Below are 17,105 nucleotides of genomic sequence, written 5' to 3' on the forward strand. Positions count from 1 at the left end.
TGTATCAATGCAAAATTGAATAAAATCGAGATATTACATTAGAAGATAAATGGGTTGTCTTCCTCAGAGCACACTGTAAATGGGCAATTTGTAAAAGATTAACAACCCCTTAAGTAAAGACCTAAGAGAGGAGTTGTATGCTGTTTTAAATTCCTGAGCTTCAGTCCCATTTGAACGACAGGCTGTCTTTCCAACCGCCTCAATATCCTTATAACTCTCCCAAACACAAATGTTTTTGCCAAGTCTGTGCTAAAATCTATTTAAAGTATGGATATATCTTTTTGGTCTCATTCACCTATAAGGTGTGGTCTACAGAATCTAATATGTCATATGTCTTGTCACAAGTAATTAAGGCCTCCAAATGTTCCCTTCTTTGTGGGATTAATGATCACGCTGCATTGTGCTTGAAATTCAAATAAAATCATATTTCCAACACAAAAATGTATTTATTTTAACACAAACAAATATTATCATTCCACTTTGTTGCCACAGCTCTCTATCCCACACTAGTCTCCAGCGCAGAAGGTGAGCAAATAGCTTATATTCCAGCCAATTTAGAAAATGCCGTCTGCTTTGTCAGGCCCCTTCTTCTCTAAGTATTCCTCCAACTCAATGGAATCAGCAATAAAACCACCTATAATAATAAGCAGACAACAAATTGCGTCATGACCAAACTAAAGTGCAAAAGAAGCAATGCAGAGACTAGAATCATTCCTGGAAAACACGCAAAAGCTCCTATTATCTATTTACTTGTGATTGAACAGCCCTTTAAACACCATCTCAGTCGTGATCAAATGCATCTTTTTTTAATTGGAGGGGGTGTCAGATACTGGGCAAGGCTCCTGAGGTTTCAGCTAAAATGACATTGTGGTCTAAGTGTCTTACACGACTCAGATTTTAAAGTACCCACGATGTCCCTGCCAGTCTGGGACAGGAATCTGTTCCAAATTTTAAAACTGCTCAGTTCAGCTGGTAACAGGAAACAGTGCATTGTGAGCAGGAACCTTCCTGTCAGAAGGGCTTTGTTAAAATCGAAGCTCAAAAAATTCAAGAGTGTTGTTCAGGAAACTCAGGAATACAAACTAGTTCATTTTACCTTTCTAGGAATCTTTGAGGTCAGAATATCTATTTATTGTACCATATGTTATGTCACAGAATTTCTTTAATATGTTTTAGTATAAAGCCTTTCAGGACCTTTCAAGATCCATTTGATAGGAGAGAAGAGAAAGCTGGAGAAAATAAAAAGGTATTTTAATAAAAGCAACGATTTAGATAACACAGTTTAAAAATTAACTTGTCAGACACTGGGATTGAATCAACATTCTATTTTGTTCTACGTTATTCTAAATCAAAACGTTCATCAGAGTGGGTCTAAGCTGTGCTATAGGTCCAGTGCAAGTAAACATTTTAACATGTCACCACATGTGATCATGCAAGACATGGCATGGATATCAGATACAATATGATACAGATGATTACAAATTCAACTTGTTTCAGCAAGACTTGTGTATGGAAAGTCTGACATTAAAGCTGGTATCGTTTTGCTATCTCTGAAGAATGTATAAGATTCCATGGTGCTATTCTTGCAAGATTTGGGGATTTCTCCTCCGTTTTCTTGCCAATATTTATTCATTAGCTAACATCACTAAAAAACAGATTATTTGTCATAATCATATTGCAGTTTACAGACAATGCCATGGCAACTGGATATCCTACTTAACCACAGCACTGACACTTCACTGGTTGTAAAGCATTCCAGGACTTTATGGGTTGTCAACGGCACTATATAAATATAAATCATTTTTTCTTTTATCTTGGTGCTGTTAGTTGGGGTTCTTTACACCGTGCTACTGAATGCCAAAACATCAATTTATACATTACAATTTTTCTGATAGGCAAATATAAACTTCCCTGAGCCAAACCTGGTACACAAGGAGGGTGAGGTTGAAAATCAACCCCACTGACTTTTCCCGAACTCCATTCTGTTATATAAGATGATGGCCCTGAAGGGGTTAATGTTACATTGGCTCTGTCCATTTTTGTGATGTCACACACAATCTGTGATAAGTTCTATTTTTACGTATGGAGAGAGCAGAGATACCTTTGCTGCTTCCTAACTTGTGAGTATTTATGCTTCCCAAATGTAGCTGTACTTATTATTATTTTGTAGCAAACCTTTTTGTTATCTAAGCACAGTGCATATTCTGTAGATACTCTCCAGTTGTGTATCCTTCACTAATAATCACGAGATAGGCCAAAGATAAAGCACAAGCAAAGGAAGATTGATAGTGGCAAACTACCTCAAACAACACTTAAACAATGGCACATACAAACATTTAGAGTCATATAGCATGGGAACAGACCCTGTGGTTCAACCAGTCCATGCTGAACATAATCCCAACCTAAACTAGTCCTACCTGCCTGCTCCTGGCCCATATCCCTCCAATCCTTTCCTATTCATGTACTTATCCAAACGTCTTTTAAACATTGTAATTGTACCTACATCCACCACTTCCTCAGGAAATTCATTCCATCTATGAACCACCCTCGGTGTGAAAAATTTGCCCCTCGTATCTTTTTAATTCTCTTTCCTCCCACCTTAAAAATGTGCCCCCTAGTCTTAAAATACCCCATCCTAGGGGAAAAAAGCCCTAGGTATACCCCTCAATATTTTATAAACTTTGGTAAGGTCGCCTCTCAACCTCCCATGCTCCAGCAAAAAAAAGTCCCAGCCCATCCAGTCTAATTCAAACCTTCCTTTCCCTATGTGGCAAATAACACATAAGGCTAACTTTGGTCTTCCAGGAAAGTACCATGCATCCCATCTATAGGTCATATCTGCAAAATTGGACTGGGAGGGGCTATACACCTGCACAATCTGGGCTGATTTCTGATATGATTCCTGATTACATTAATAGCACAATTTGGGCCAAGTAAAAGAGGCCATTTGGAATTTTCCAGTCTGCTTCCAGTTTCCCAGCAGGTTAGGTGCTTGGAGGATAGTATCCAGTGAGAGGCCAGAGGGCTGGCACTCTGACCAGGTTTGAAGACCCCTCTCACCCCAACCAGCCCGTGTGCAAGAGCAGCTGCAGAGGACCCTTTCGATGGACTCCTCACTTTTTACTCTTCCCCATCCCCTCCCCAAAACTGGTTGGCCGGGTCATGAAACTATTTTTCAATGACTAATTTATAAATATTAGAGAGATACTAGCTCTACGATGATGCGCCCTCTTACTTTCCCACAGCCTGCTGCTCTATTTAGCTTTGTTAAAAATCACTCAACACCAGGTTATAGTCCAGCAGGTTTATTTGGAAGCACTAGCTTTCGAAGTGCTGCTTCTTCATCAAGTGACAACCAGCTGATGAAGAAACAATGCTTCATAAGCTAGTGCTTCCAAATAAACCTGTTGGATTCTGACCTGGTGTTGAGTGATTTTTAACTTTGTCCACTCCATTCTGGAACCAGCTCCTCCAAACCATTTAGCGTTGACAGCCTTCCTGGAATCCTTACTGAAACAATGAACCACCTCTCTGACCATCAATTTGCTGTCTCTATGGAAAATCATACATGGGTAATTATTTTGCCCCTAGCGATAAATTCAAGAATCAAAATATGAATAGTGTTCTTTTGATATTTTGTAGAGCTGTGTTTCTGGAACAAAGTGAAGGAAGTGTAGCTCTTCATTCAGTTGCACAATTATTTAAGTCTCATTGTATGATACTTACATTGGGTATGAAAGGTTGCACTGCAGGTACTTTGTACAATACAAAACCACTTTAAAAACTTAAGAAAACTAAAATATTTATGAATAATTCCAAGAAAAAAGATAAAAGTACAACATTCAGGGAACAGTTCAAGGCCGCAAGGAATTAATAACATTCACTTACACACAATGAGAACGAAGTGGAAGGCTATTGTTTGGCTTTCTCTTTATTAGGACAACAGTTCTATATTTTAGCTGAAATTCCTTTTCACAGTATTACAAGCATTTTTGAGAGATAAAGGGCTCATTTCTTGAACGTCAGACCAGATTCAAGGTGTAAACCCTTTTGTTGCAATGACAGAACTCTCAATTCAATCTTCCAGGAGGTATCCAATTAAATGGGCAAACCTGCTGACCATTTTGGGATGGAGACAGACTGAGGATTAGAAAAGTGATTCAGGCTGTGGGCTGGCATGAGCAGCAGGCATCCTTCACTGAGTCTGCAAATGGAGACAGAGCTGCTGAGCTGAAAGGGACGAGGTAGGGTGAGATGAAGTGCAATGACAAAATGGCAACCGTTTCCTCACCACCAGTGCTGTCCTTGATATTCATCTCCAGATCATTCTCCAGGAGGTGATCTTACAAATGCAAGCGTCCAAGAGCAGATAACCTCACCCTTGCTGATTTGTTCCTTTTGTATGCAGATTACGTATTAGTTTCATGGTGCTCAATCTCCAACTCTGCACTCTGCTGTGAGTTGACAAACTGAAGACACTACTGAAAAAAAGGTCTAAAAAAAAAAAAAAGCTTGTAATAGTGTGAAAAGAAATTTCTTGTAGTGAAAGTGCTCTGCCCTCAGAAAATGCCTGTTGATTGCTGCATGAACCATTGGCTTCTGACCACTGTTGGATGGGCTGCTGTCAGTGCACAGAAGTGACCAGCAAATGCAAGGAGATGGGAATATTCCTATCCAACACGGTTTACCAAAATTTCGTTGTCACCCGACTGCATCTCCAACTCTGAATCCACCTATATGGACATGGTAAACTAACCACCCTTTCTGTAAATTTAAGACAATTGCTTTATTAAAGTTACTATTTCAATACAGAGCAACAAAACTACATGAATGAATTACTTTAATTTGTTCAAATTATTACCTTTTTCAGGAACATATGTCTGGGCAGGCCATTAACTATTGTTAAAAAGGACATCAATGAATTGTTGTTGATGTTTAAGAGTTTGTTACAGAGCATCCCTTGCAACATCTGCGTTTAGTACCACATGCTCCTGGAAATTTGCTGGCAAAATACAGGAAAACAACTCTATATGCATTTGGCCTGCTGCCAATTGTCACTGAACTTCAGCCAAGGAGTGCCATTATGGATATCACAAACAAGAGAGATTTGGGGCAAATTTTGACTTAACCATCTGATTTAATTGACAGAATGAATGCACCTGTCAGTGTGTAATATTCCTTTGATTAGTCTTGGCCTCAATGATGAGATAATGTAAAAGCTTGTCAGTGCAACAAGGCAGCACTGAACCGTACAGGGATTCTACAGTAGTGTGTTCAGTGATAAAGATGGGCAATTGCAGGCACTGTAGAATGTTAATGCATTCACTTTGTACTGAAGATGAACTGACTGTACATTTGGAATCCATTAATCATGAAAAATCGTCTCTCTTCATGGGGATGACTGTTGTACCTTTGTACAAATGCCAGAATCTGAGAAATTAAATCAGTGACACTTTCAGAGATATTTAGCATTTACAGAGGTTATGCTTTTCCCAACCACCTTCAATTGCCTAGTTCTTAAAATCTACTCATCTTTGCATCATTACCTTCTGACCGAAAGAGAGGCAAATAGAATACAGGCCCTTCTGTGATCTTCATTACTTCATGCATTGGGTTGGCAAAACCAAAACATACTGGGAAGGGTTTGAAACGTTAGCTGTTCCAGCCACCTGTTTCTACAGCAATTGTGGCACTTTTCTTGATACATGTTGCATTCTAAGGTTTGGCATAAAACTGACATTATAGATCTGCCACCTGTATTTGAAGGCTGTACATTGGCACTCCCATAAATTTAAATGGAACTGCAAAAGAAGTAGGTTTAGTAATGGGTTATATCAGTTTTCAAGCTGGTTCAGCCCATTCAAAACTTGCACTTGTGTCCAGACTGCTTAATGGCCTGACTTTTGCAGTAGGAGTAATATGAAGTTATTAGTGTTCTCGCTGTTATTATGGAATAAATTGAACAATAATACTATGCATCGTGAGAAGTTAAATACAGAAACTCAGAAGTTGTTCCATTATTTATTCTACTTCTCCCAAACATTCATTACGCTGGTACCTCATTGATGGCACCAAAGTTGAAAAGCATGATCAAGCAACTACTTAAACCCTAAACTAGCCATAAAGTCTTAGGCTGGTCCATTTGAAACAAATTGCAATCTCAGTGAATGGCTGTTATCCGAATTTGTATTTTTGCTGGGCATTGATGTCAAGGTTGAGAGAGATAGGGGCTGAATCTTATGCTTCTTGGCAATTTGTCAACTGCATCATGTTTCATGGAGAGTTTCTCTCAATGAGGCCTAGTGAGCAACATCTCAAGCTCACCTCATCATCTACTTACCCCATCCCAATGGTGATCTTCTCATCTGATGCTAGCCTGATTGTATCACTTGCCATACCTAGAACCCACCAGTGCGAGAATATTCTGTAATGGACCAGTATCCCTGGCATTGGCACCATCGTTAAACAGCCATTCTGCATCTGGGCAAGTCTTTCATTCCGAAGCTGTCCTGCACAATATGCGATATTTGCCCCAGACATTGCAGATAAGTGGATATTGGAACCTCATGTTGTGGGCAGCAACCTGGAGGTCCTGGTGTTTGTGTTGTTGCACAGGGGGGGCTGTCCTTTTCCATAGATTGGCAGCGGAGGCCACAAGCACAGAAAAATCGACGTTTCGGGCAAAAGCCCTTCATCAGGAATACAGGCAGAGTGCCTGAAGGGTGGAGAGATAAATGAGAGGAGGGTGGGGGTGGGGAGAAAGTAGCATAAAGTACAATAGGTGAGTGGGGGAGGGGATGAAGAACTCTGCCAGCCTGCTCTGAGGTTGCCTACCTAGCTTAGTGCACTTTCAAATGTCCAGAAGAAGGCACAGCGTTGTCGGAAGAAGTTCAATGATGTTTAATGGTTCGGAATGGCCCATTTAAACTTTGTTGCAACCAGATTTGACCGGTGAGGTCCCAAGTTAGAGTCCTGTTTCTTGGATTCCTCAATGGGTAATTCTGTGTTTAACTCACAAACATGGAATATTGAGTATCCCATGGCTTTTATTTTAAAATTTGCTTACTGCTAAAAGGGTAGCTATCAAGTGATTGTTCAGCATCTGCTCTGCATGTCTGTGACCCTTACATTAAGTGAGGCTTTGTCTGCATTTCCTCATCACGTTTTTGATAGCTCCACAAAGTCTTTTGTAATCTTATCATGAAGCCACTTGATAACCAGATCGCTGGCTCTAGCCTGTCATTCTTTGTCAGCTTCCCTTGCACCTTCTGGTTCTCTTTTTTGGTTACTGACCTGGGTCGGGAACTTTTAACCCTTTTGGGATCTGTCCTGACTATTTCTGAAACTTTAGGCTGGATTTCAAGCCTTGTGACCTTTCAGCAATCTTTCCTGAACATGTTTACAGCCCCATCTTAGCTTTCTGGATCTCACTCTTTGCTGCTCCTGCTGAATTAATTTGAATGAATTCCATGGTCACCCCAACCATCAAGGGTTTTACTGCTCCCTCTAGGTCTTTTGAACCACGTTTTGTCTTTTTTTATTCATTCATAGAGTGCATCGCTGGTTGGCCAGCATTTACGGCCCATCCCTAATGGATGGCTGAGATGGCAACCACATTTTTGTGCCTCTGTGGTCGCACGTAGGCCACATCAGGTAAGTTTGGTGGTTTCTGGCTGGAAGGACTTTAGTAAATGAGGTGGGTTTTTCCAAAAATCAACATTGGTTTCATGGTCATCATTAGACTCCTAATACCAGATTTTTATCAAATTCAAATTGCACCATCTCCTGTGATGGGATTTGAACCGAGATGCCCAGAACAATACCTGGGTCACTGAATTAGCAGTTCAGCAATAACACTGCTAGGCCATCACCTCCCTGTTGTTCCTGGTCAGAAAGCAAGAGAAGCACATACATGGACCACCACCACCACCAACACCTGCAACTTCCCTCCAGACCACTCGCCATCCTGACTTGGGAATATATTGCTGCTCCTTCAATTTGCTGGGTCAAATTCCTGAAATCCCTCCCCATCAACATTGAAGGTGTACCGACATCAAAAGGAGGGCACAGTTCAAGAAGAAAGATCACCATCAACTTCTCAAGGGCAGTTGGGAATAGACAATAAATGTAGCATCCATGTCCCATGAATGAATAAAAAAAGTATTAACATTCTGTGTCAGTTCCCTGGACTTACCTAAATCTGTCTAGATAGTCACAGCAGCTATTTTAGGTCAGTTTTTGTAATTTTAAAAACCATTTGTAATCTGAGTGGCCTCAGGTATAATAATCAGTTGATGGATACTGCTCATCCGTTTTTACGACAGTTGTAATGCAGTGTCAGACAAGAAGGGACAAAAAGTTTAATGTTAGTTGTGCAACACAGAGCAAGGTCCATGCACAGAATCATAATGAAAAGAACACATTTGCGAGTTTATTATATCTGACTGCATGGAGTATCCACTGAAATTTCTTCGACTTATACCTCCTTTGTTTCCTCTTTATTAGTGTAGGATGGAGCAAAAATCCCCATCATCTAAAATACTGGACAAAATCTCGGGCTCAGGCGGCAAACACACAACAGAGCCAGAATGATTTTCAGCCTGCAATTCCAATTTACAACTCCACTCTAAGAGAACAATCAACCAAACCTAACACCAAAACTAACTTTTATGCCTCAGGCTACCCGGCACAGTTAGTATGGGGTCTACTATCGAACATTCAACTTAAATCAAAATCCATTCACACATGTTATTAATGTTCAGTAAACCAACTGAACACTAATAACACAATGCCAAGCACAGATTTGGGGCGAAGAGAACGGGCCTACAATCAGTATAATTGTAGGCCCAACCTCACCTGAGGCAGCAATCTCTGGGTGTGTTCCAAGAAGCTATTTCCAGAAGAGGAATCACAAAGAGCTATCCCCAGAAACATTCCAAAGAAAGATCTCCAGAAGAAGAATTCCAATAGCTAATTCCAGCATCCATTTCCAACAGCTATCTCCAAAAGGAGGATTCCAACAGTATTTCCAAGAGCTACCCACACAGGTCTGCTCCATACCAGGGGAACCAATGACACTTGATCACAACCAGCAGATCCAAGGAGTGACAAACTTCAAAGACCACCAACCTGACCAACACCATGGGGCCTCAAATACAGCTGGAGGTGGACATCGGGCGCGCAAAAGCAACAGAAAGTAAGGAAAACCAAGTACATACCTGATAGATCCACTACATGTTGGACTCAACACAGACTGAAGGCCTACACAGTCCGAAGTCTTCATCCAGATACCGGGTATGGCAAGTGGGAACAGCCAGTAGTACTTCAAAATCGCGTTTTCCTCAGTGGTGAGCTGAAACTTCGGAGACACCAAAGTTTCCGACCTAGTTAGCAGGGAGGGGAAGGCAGATGGTGACAGTGTATGGGATCCCAAGGGTAGGAAGTTTGATTAAAGTTTGTGATTAAAACTCCTGTTTTAAATTCAAATAGTGTTTAATGTAGCTAATTGTACATTTAATAGCATTACTGTCCTTTGTGTAATTGATTGTATTAATTTCACTGTTTATTGCATTTGCCTTTTATTTCTTGTATTATACTTTTATATTGTAAATAAATGCAGAGATTCTTTTGCCCTGAAACACCTGTCGACTGCTTTCTTCATTTCACCTTCCCTAAATAAGTCCAGTATTTTGAACCAGGGATCTGGGGGTGATTTGAACCACCTAAAATCAGCAAATTACTGTTTGTAAACCAGAACCCTACAGAATGGTGACCACTGCAGGACACCGGCAGAGGAATGTGATGTGGTAGAGGATATTTTAGAACCAAAGTCTCTGATGAAGGAAAGGATCTGTTTAAAAAGGTAAAAATATCAAAGAAGTGGGACCTGGATCTCTTGAGAGCTGAGCGTCTGGGGTAGGCAGCAGCCCCGGTGGCTGACAGCAAGGAGCATAAACCCTCCACAAAGAAGGCAATCTGGCTCCACTGCCTTCAGCGACAGATCTGGATACTGGTTAGGAAAGTTAGGGAACTGAAGGCATAGTTAAGGGAGTCAGAGGCAGGCTCGAGCAGGAGGACCAGGGTAGAAGAAATGCTGGATGCAGACCTGCAGTGAGAGAGGTGGCAAGCAGAGAAAAGATTCAGAAACAAGTGGGATTACCTGCGGTGTCAAATTACTGAAGCTTAGGAAAGTGAACAGGCACTGAAAGGGAGAATACCTGTCTGGGGAAACAAGTAAAAATGCAGGAAGAGAAGTTAAGGTAGATGGGGCCACAGGGCCAGGCTGGGAAGTGTTGGGGCCAGGGCCCACGTGCCCAGTTCAGTTGCGCAAGTATGGCGTGCCCTGGCTTGGTCAGGAGCAGGGGAAATCCAGAGAGTCATTTCATGTCCCCACATGGAACACAGCACACCTGTATAATGTGATGTCTAAAGAGGACTCGTCTGTAAACTTCATGGAAGTGGAAAGGGGGAGAAATAAGTAGCTGTGATAATGTGGAGATGGCCAAGTTGATGCTGTTCTCCTGGACAGCAGGCTGTACAAGGCCCTCTCAGCTGACAGCACACCCCCGAGTAAATTTGTAGCCATCGAGGAAGAGAACCTGGAAACTTCCGGGTAGATAATGCCCTACAGGTCACAGGAGAAACCTCGCACTAGTAAACAAGCCACGGCCAAGGAAGGTGCCCATATATATATACACACCTTCTTGGATTTGAGGGGCTCAGGCTGGACAGCAACAACCAGGGATAGAGGGGGTGTGAAGAAGGGGTACAAGGGTAGCTCTGGCTCCAGACCTGAAGACAGTCCACACACAGGATCTCATCCTTAACCCCGTCCAGGGAACGCTGACTGGGGAGAGATTGCAGAGGGCCCATACAAAAGGGCAACCAGGCAATGACCCCAGACTGTGGAGAGTCCTCGGGGGAAGCCATAGTTCTACAGGCTGCAGGACCAGAGCTGATGAACTGCCTCGCAGGGCAGGTTAGCTCACCCATAGTTTGGGGCTTGGGAGGGTTCCCCATTAGAAAGGGGGAGTACTGAAGTGAACACTCTGGGCTCTGAAGCTGAAGACACCATGCTCTCTGGTGTATGTGCTGCCCAGAGGTGGCAGGAAGTGTACACCTGCCCCAGACAGTGATGGGACACCACAAGCCAGGCAGTAGCCACAGACAGTGGAGAGACCCCAGAGGAAACCATGGTCCCATAGGCCCACAGAGCTAGGGGCAGCCAAGACCCCCTCAAGCCAGAGCAGTCCACCTGTAGTCTGGGACAGGGGAATGGCCCCATAAAGAGGGGCCATTCCCGTGGAGAAACTTCGAAGCCCAGAGGCTGAGGATCCTGAGGTCCCCAGTATAATGGCTGCCCAGAGGCCATAGGAGGTACAGACCGTCAGGTTCTAACCCTGCCATCTGGAGACAGATAACATTGTACAGTTGTGAGTATATAGTTCACTTAGAGTTCAGGACTACAGTTAGTGTAAGGTGTGAGCTGTTGGATTGCTCTAATATGTGGCCAAGCCTGAGGGCAAGTGAAGGGCAAGGCTCTGTTCTATGTTTTTTGTGTTTTCTAGGGAACGATCAGGAAACCAATTGACTTCGAAAGGAACACCAGTAACATGAGGACAAGCACAGATTTGTCACGAAGATAAGGAGCCTGAAATCTGTATACTTGCAGGCCCCAAACTCACCTGAGGCAGCAATCCCCAGGAGAGATCCCAGCAACAATTCCCAAGAACAATTCCAAGAGCTACCAACACAGGCCTGTTCCGAATTAGGGAAACAACGGCAACTGACCACAAGCAGAAGGTCCAAGCACCAATGAACTCCAAAAGCCACTGACCTGACCAACACCACAAGGCCTCAGACACATCCTGAGGTGAAAACTGGGCCTGTTAAACCAGCAGAAAGCAAGGAAAACCGAGCACTTAACCAATAGATCCACTACTCAATTTGCCACATCAGTGGACTCAACGCAGACTGAAGGCCTATGCAGTCTGAATCCAGACACCTGGTACAGCAAGCAGGAACAGTCAGCTGTACTTCAAAATCACATTTTCCTCATTGGTGAGCTGAAATTCTCAAGATCCTAAAGTTTCCAACCTAGCTATCAGGGAGGGGAAGGTAAGTCATGACAGTGAATGGGACTCCAAGAGTAGGAAGCCTGATTAAAGTTTCTGTGATTCAAACCTTGCTTTAAGTTCTAATAGTGGTTAATGTAGCTAATTGTATATTTAATAGTATTATTGTCCTATGTATAACTAATTGTATTAATTTTACTGTTTATTGCATTTACCTTTATTTCTTGTGTTATACTTAACTTTTCTATTGTTAAAAAACAGAGATTCTTTTGCCCTGTAATACTTGTCTACTGCCTTCTTCATTTCACCTTCCCTAAATAAGACCAGTGTCTAGAATTAGGGATCTGGGGGTGATCAAACTACCAAACAAAATCAGCAAATTACGGAGTGCAAACCATTAGCCAATCTTTCCCTGCGTCAATACATTACTCTTGACACCCTGAGTATTTATATTCTGCAATATATTTGCTGTGGTACCTTATATGCTTTCCAGATATCTCCCTGCAACATATTCACCTTTCACCCACATTCCAGAGCACGTTATTCTTTATGCTATGCAATAAACTAGTATCAAGGATCACTGGGGCAAATCAAGCCCCATTATTCCCAAAGTCATCACAAAGGAATAGATTTTATCAAAAGTACTTTAAGTTCCCAATTTTCCTGTCAGCTAGAAGCAGTCTAACAGAAAATATCATCCATGTTTCTGTACTTAACAAGAGTGTCCATTTATTACAAAAACATTGGTTGTAACCACAGGTAAACAAATATAAACTGATGGCATAAAGTCTACTCATTCATGTCTAATCCACTTACAACCATCTACCCCACACATAACAAACAGACAAAAAAATGATGTTATTTATGAAGTGGAAAAAGTGCTGGCGAAGCATTTCAATTACCTCAGTCCACATTGTCCACTACGATGATAGTTTTGCTTGCCAGAATTTTCTGTTCTTCAACCTCTTTTCTTCAAGTTCTCTTCACTTATCTGCAGGAGGCACAGATGATTAGTACACAAACTGCAAAGTCTCTTAGTTACTGGTTTAAGGCTACAGTTTTCAGCAACTGCCGAGAGAAAATAAATTTGTTTTTCTTCAGGCTTTGGGTACTTTACTGTGGAGAAAGAGACACCGTCTGCCCTTGGAGCTGTCTGACAGCTTATTGTGCACATCTACAAAATGTTCAGCTATTTAGGAGCCAATCAGATAGTTGTTGTCGGGCCGATGGCCTTTGTCACCCACAGCTGATCACAATCCCACAAATCAATTAGTAAACTGTTTCCTGCCAAATCTCACTTTGTGCAAAACTCCTGATGCCAGCCAGTTTGCAAAGAGCCACCCCTATGGTTTGAACAAAGCAGCAGTACAAACACAGCTTGCAATGATTTTCAGCCACCTGTTATTTTTTAAAAGTGCAGCAATTCCTTTCATAATCCTTGAGTTTAAAGCAGTCTTTTTTCCATTTCAGTCCACAATCAAATATACAGCAACATTATAGAAGATATAGTCTACTCGGGAGGTAAATTGTTTTAGATCTAGTATTGTGCAATGAGGAATGATTAATTAGTAATATTAAAGTTAAAGAAAAACTTAAATATCTTTGTACATGGAACTCAAAAGTTAGCATGCAGGAATGTGAAACAAAGGGAAAGAAAATGGAATGTTCTTTTTTACAAGGAGATTGGAATATAAGGATAAAGAAGTCTTGCCACAATTCTAATGATTTTGAAGAGACCATACTTGAAATACTGTGTACATCTCTTACTCTCCATATTTAAAGAAATACATGCTTGCATTGGAGGCTGTACAGAGAACAGGTACTAAACTGGTCACTGGCAATGAGAGGGTCTTCCTATATTGAGAGACTGAGTGGACTGGGTCTATATTCCCTGATGTTAAAAAAGAATGAGAAATTATCTCATTGAAACATTCAAGATGAAGGCAGAAAAGGAATACAGTGACGGATGTTTCTCCTGGCTGGGGAACCTGGAGGAAAGGTCTTTGAGGAAATATCTCCTTACTAAAACGTTTATGACTCTTTCAACTTCTCTGTCCTAGAGAGTTGTAGTTGGCCATCATCAAATGTATTGAGATAGAAAATTTGTCATCATACAGGGAATCAAGGGATATAAGGGACAGCTAAGTAGTGTTTTCCCTCTCCTATCTCATATGTTCTTATGTTAAAACAACACAACTTTGGGTCACGATTTGAGAAACCCCTAAAATCCAGAAATCTTTGTTGTGTTTGCATCTGTCACATAGAATATACTTACAAAATGTTATTGCCATCCATTTAACATCCCAGAGGAACTGTCCATTTCCGTTTTAGCAATGCCTTCATAATATTTTGATTTCCCACATTTCAGCACCTCCCAATTGGCTTCTTGTTCTTGCCACTTGATAAGCATGATAGATTTGTGATGGTTTTGTGAAATGTATTGACAGCTTTCAAAACTGTGGAAAGGAATTAAGATCACAATTGTGTCATAAACTTGAAATGTATTGTAGTCTGACATTGCGTTGAGTACGAAGTCATTGCTCTGGTCTGCTAAAGTAACAACTTGCCGTCATGATGTGAGTAAGCATTTCTTGATCAATAACAAATGTCTGAGAACACACTCCCAAAGACGCTAGGTCCATTGCAACATTTATTTCAGTATAGCTGCTGCTATTGTGTTGTTTACTTGAGCCAGTAGCAAGCCTGAACGCCTTCATAACAGTTATTAACTCTGTTCATGATCCTTTGTTGATTCTCCTGGAAGTGTCCTTTAAGCACACAGTCACTAAGGAACAAGAAACTACTAATGAGGTCTTCTAATAAAGTGTAAAATAATGGAATCCTATTTCAATCATTTATTAAGACTCGGGGAGGAAAGTGCATTGATTTGTCATCCAGTAAAATAATCAGGCTGTTCCAAAGTACTTCCTAACCAATGAATTACTTTTGAGGTATATCATTCTCAATTATAGAATCCCTCCAGTGTGGAAGCAGGCCATTCAGCCCATCAAGTCTATGCCAATCCTCTGAGCAGCATCCCACCCAGACCCAACCTATTCCTGCAACCCCACATTTCCCAGGCTAATCCCTGGACATTATGGGCAAATTATCATGGCCAATCCACCTAACCCAAATATTTTTGGACTGTGGAAGGAAACCAGAGCATACCCATGGGGAAAATGTGCAAACTCCACACACACAGTCACCCAAGGGGGAATCAAACCCAAATCCCTGGTACTGTGAGGCAGCAGTGCTAACCACTGAACCACCATACCTCCAGCTACTTTTGAAGACAAAAAGTAATTGCCAATTTATCTACAGCAAAGGTCTACAGACAGCAAGCCCAAAAAATCCTAATCAGCATTCATTTTCCACTGTCAAGACACTGTCTACAGCACATACTATCTCCAGGACGTACCACACCACTCATTGTTGTACATATCCCAATCCTGTGATTTTGATCATCAGGAAGGAAAGGACCAGCAATGTTGTAGAAACAGTACTAGCTCCAAATCCATGACTTAGTCACATGCCATGCAAATTTGGGTATATATTGCCATTCCTTGCTTGATAATTCATTACCCTGGATGTTTCCACCTAACATTATGGTTGGAGCACCATCAGTGATAGGACTCAAAATATTCATGAAGAAAGACCATTATCACTCTCCCAGGGCAGCTAAATTGGGGAATAAACTAGGTTTGCCAATATCCTGAGAATAAGTAATTCTTTTTTAAATGAATGAGTCGTGTATTAGTGGTATTAATTGAAGGCAGAATATTGGTTCAAACCTTTGGAAACCTTTCTGCCTTTCCCTGAATATTATTATTAATTTTTTTTTGGTTTTGTCTAAATACGTTTGGCTCAATAATCTGACTGACAATGCACATGTCCCTCATACTGTGCTGGCTTGAGGCATGAAATCACCAGCTCCTGACTCACATCAGAGAAAGTGTAAGGACTGTATCTTTTTATTTTGCATATTTTTGACTGTGAACTGAAATGAGAAAGAGCAGTATTAAAACAAATGTTTGAAAGGATGTTTTGAAAAGCAAGTAACCTGACACCCAAGGCAGTCACCATGTAAAAGCTGTTTGGACAAGTTGTATGGCAAGTTTGAGTTACAGACAGTTTGGAACCAAGGGGTTATACAGATGAAGATTTTCCTGGCTACAAGACGTTGATTGGTCTATGGACCAGTTATCAATGACAGAGACCTGTCTGCCTGCTAACAACCGTGTGATTAGTTCTCAAGTAACTTAAGATCTTAACGCTGGGAGCAAGTTACAGAGAACAAAGTTACAGAGAGAAGAAATGCTGTTCTTCCCCAGTTCAGGAGAAGTTTCTCTGTTCGTTGCAGTCAAAGTTCACTGTGAACCTAAAGCAAGTAAATTTATCTTTCTTGTAACCATTTTTGTAAACCCTGAATTTTAACTGATGTAGCAGAGTCAGCTGGCCAGCTTGTGTCTTTTATCAACCAGTGATACATCCAGAGAGAGGTGCCTGAAATAATATGCTGGCCAGCAGAACAGTCTTAAGGATCATCTCAGCAACAGAGCCTGAGAACAAAGACTACTGAACTGGCTTTTCAGACTTTCCCCTTTGTCCACAACCTATTTTATCCTGTTTGTTTGTTGATTAGTGTGCGTGTAATGGGATGTTTATAAGGGGTTAGAGTATTTTAATCATATTATTGTTTATGTGTAGGTACAGTCTAGTTATTTGTAAAAATAGTGGTACTTATTTGATACAGAAACATGATTCATGCTTTTTACAAATCTGGGACTGAAAGTCAGGTAAATTTGGAAACTTTGTATGTTTTAATTTTTCTTTGACTTTTGTGACACTTCCCGGAAGAGTAGAGCTTGATTTATAGTGCACTTTCCCAGTGAGTCATAGCAAAAGCCAAACTGACATTCATGACCCTAATGACATAAAACAGGCAAGTGACAAAAATATCAACAAATTGTATTTGGAAAGAACTTAAAGAACTGTTTCCTGCATGATCCAGGAAATTTGTTTAGAATGCAC

The 17,105-nt window shown here is 41.2% G+C and overlaps 1 long non-coding RNA gene across 1 annotated transcript; it reads right to left on the reverse strand.

Moving 5' to 3' along the window:
- Nucleotides 1-174: 174 nt before the first annotated feature.
- On the reverse strand, nucleotides 175-13,252 carry LOC122553229. Its single transcript, XR_006312652.1, has 3 exons — nucleotides 12,977-13,252; nucleotides 9,219-9,383; nucleotides 175-634 (listed from the first exon to the last, which is right to left on the reverse strand). It is a non-coding gene; the product is annotated as an uncharacterized LOC122553229 (long non-coding RNA).
- Between the last annotated feature and the right edge of the window lie 3,853 nt (nucleotides 13,253-17,105).

Source organism: Chiloscyllium plagiosum, chromosome 9 (genome assembly GCF_004010195.1).
Source record: "Chiloscyllium plagiosum isolate BGI_BamShark_2017 chromosome 9, ASM401019v2, whole genome shotgun sequence".
Lineage (NCBI taxonomy): Eukaryota > Metazoa > Chordata > Chondrichthyes > Orectolobiformes > Hemiscylliidae > Chiloscyllium > Chiloscyllium plagiosum.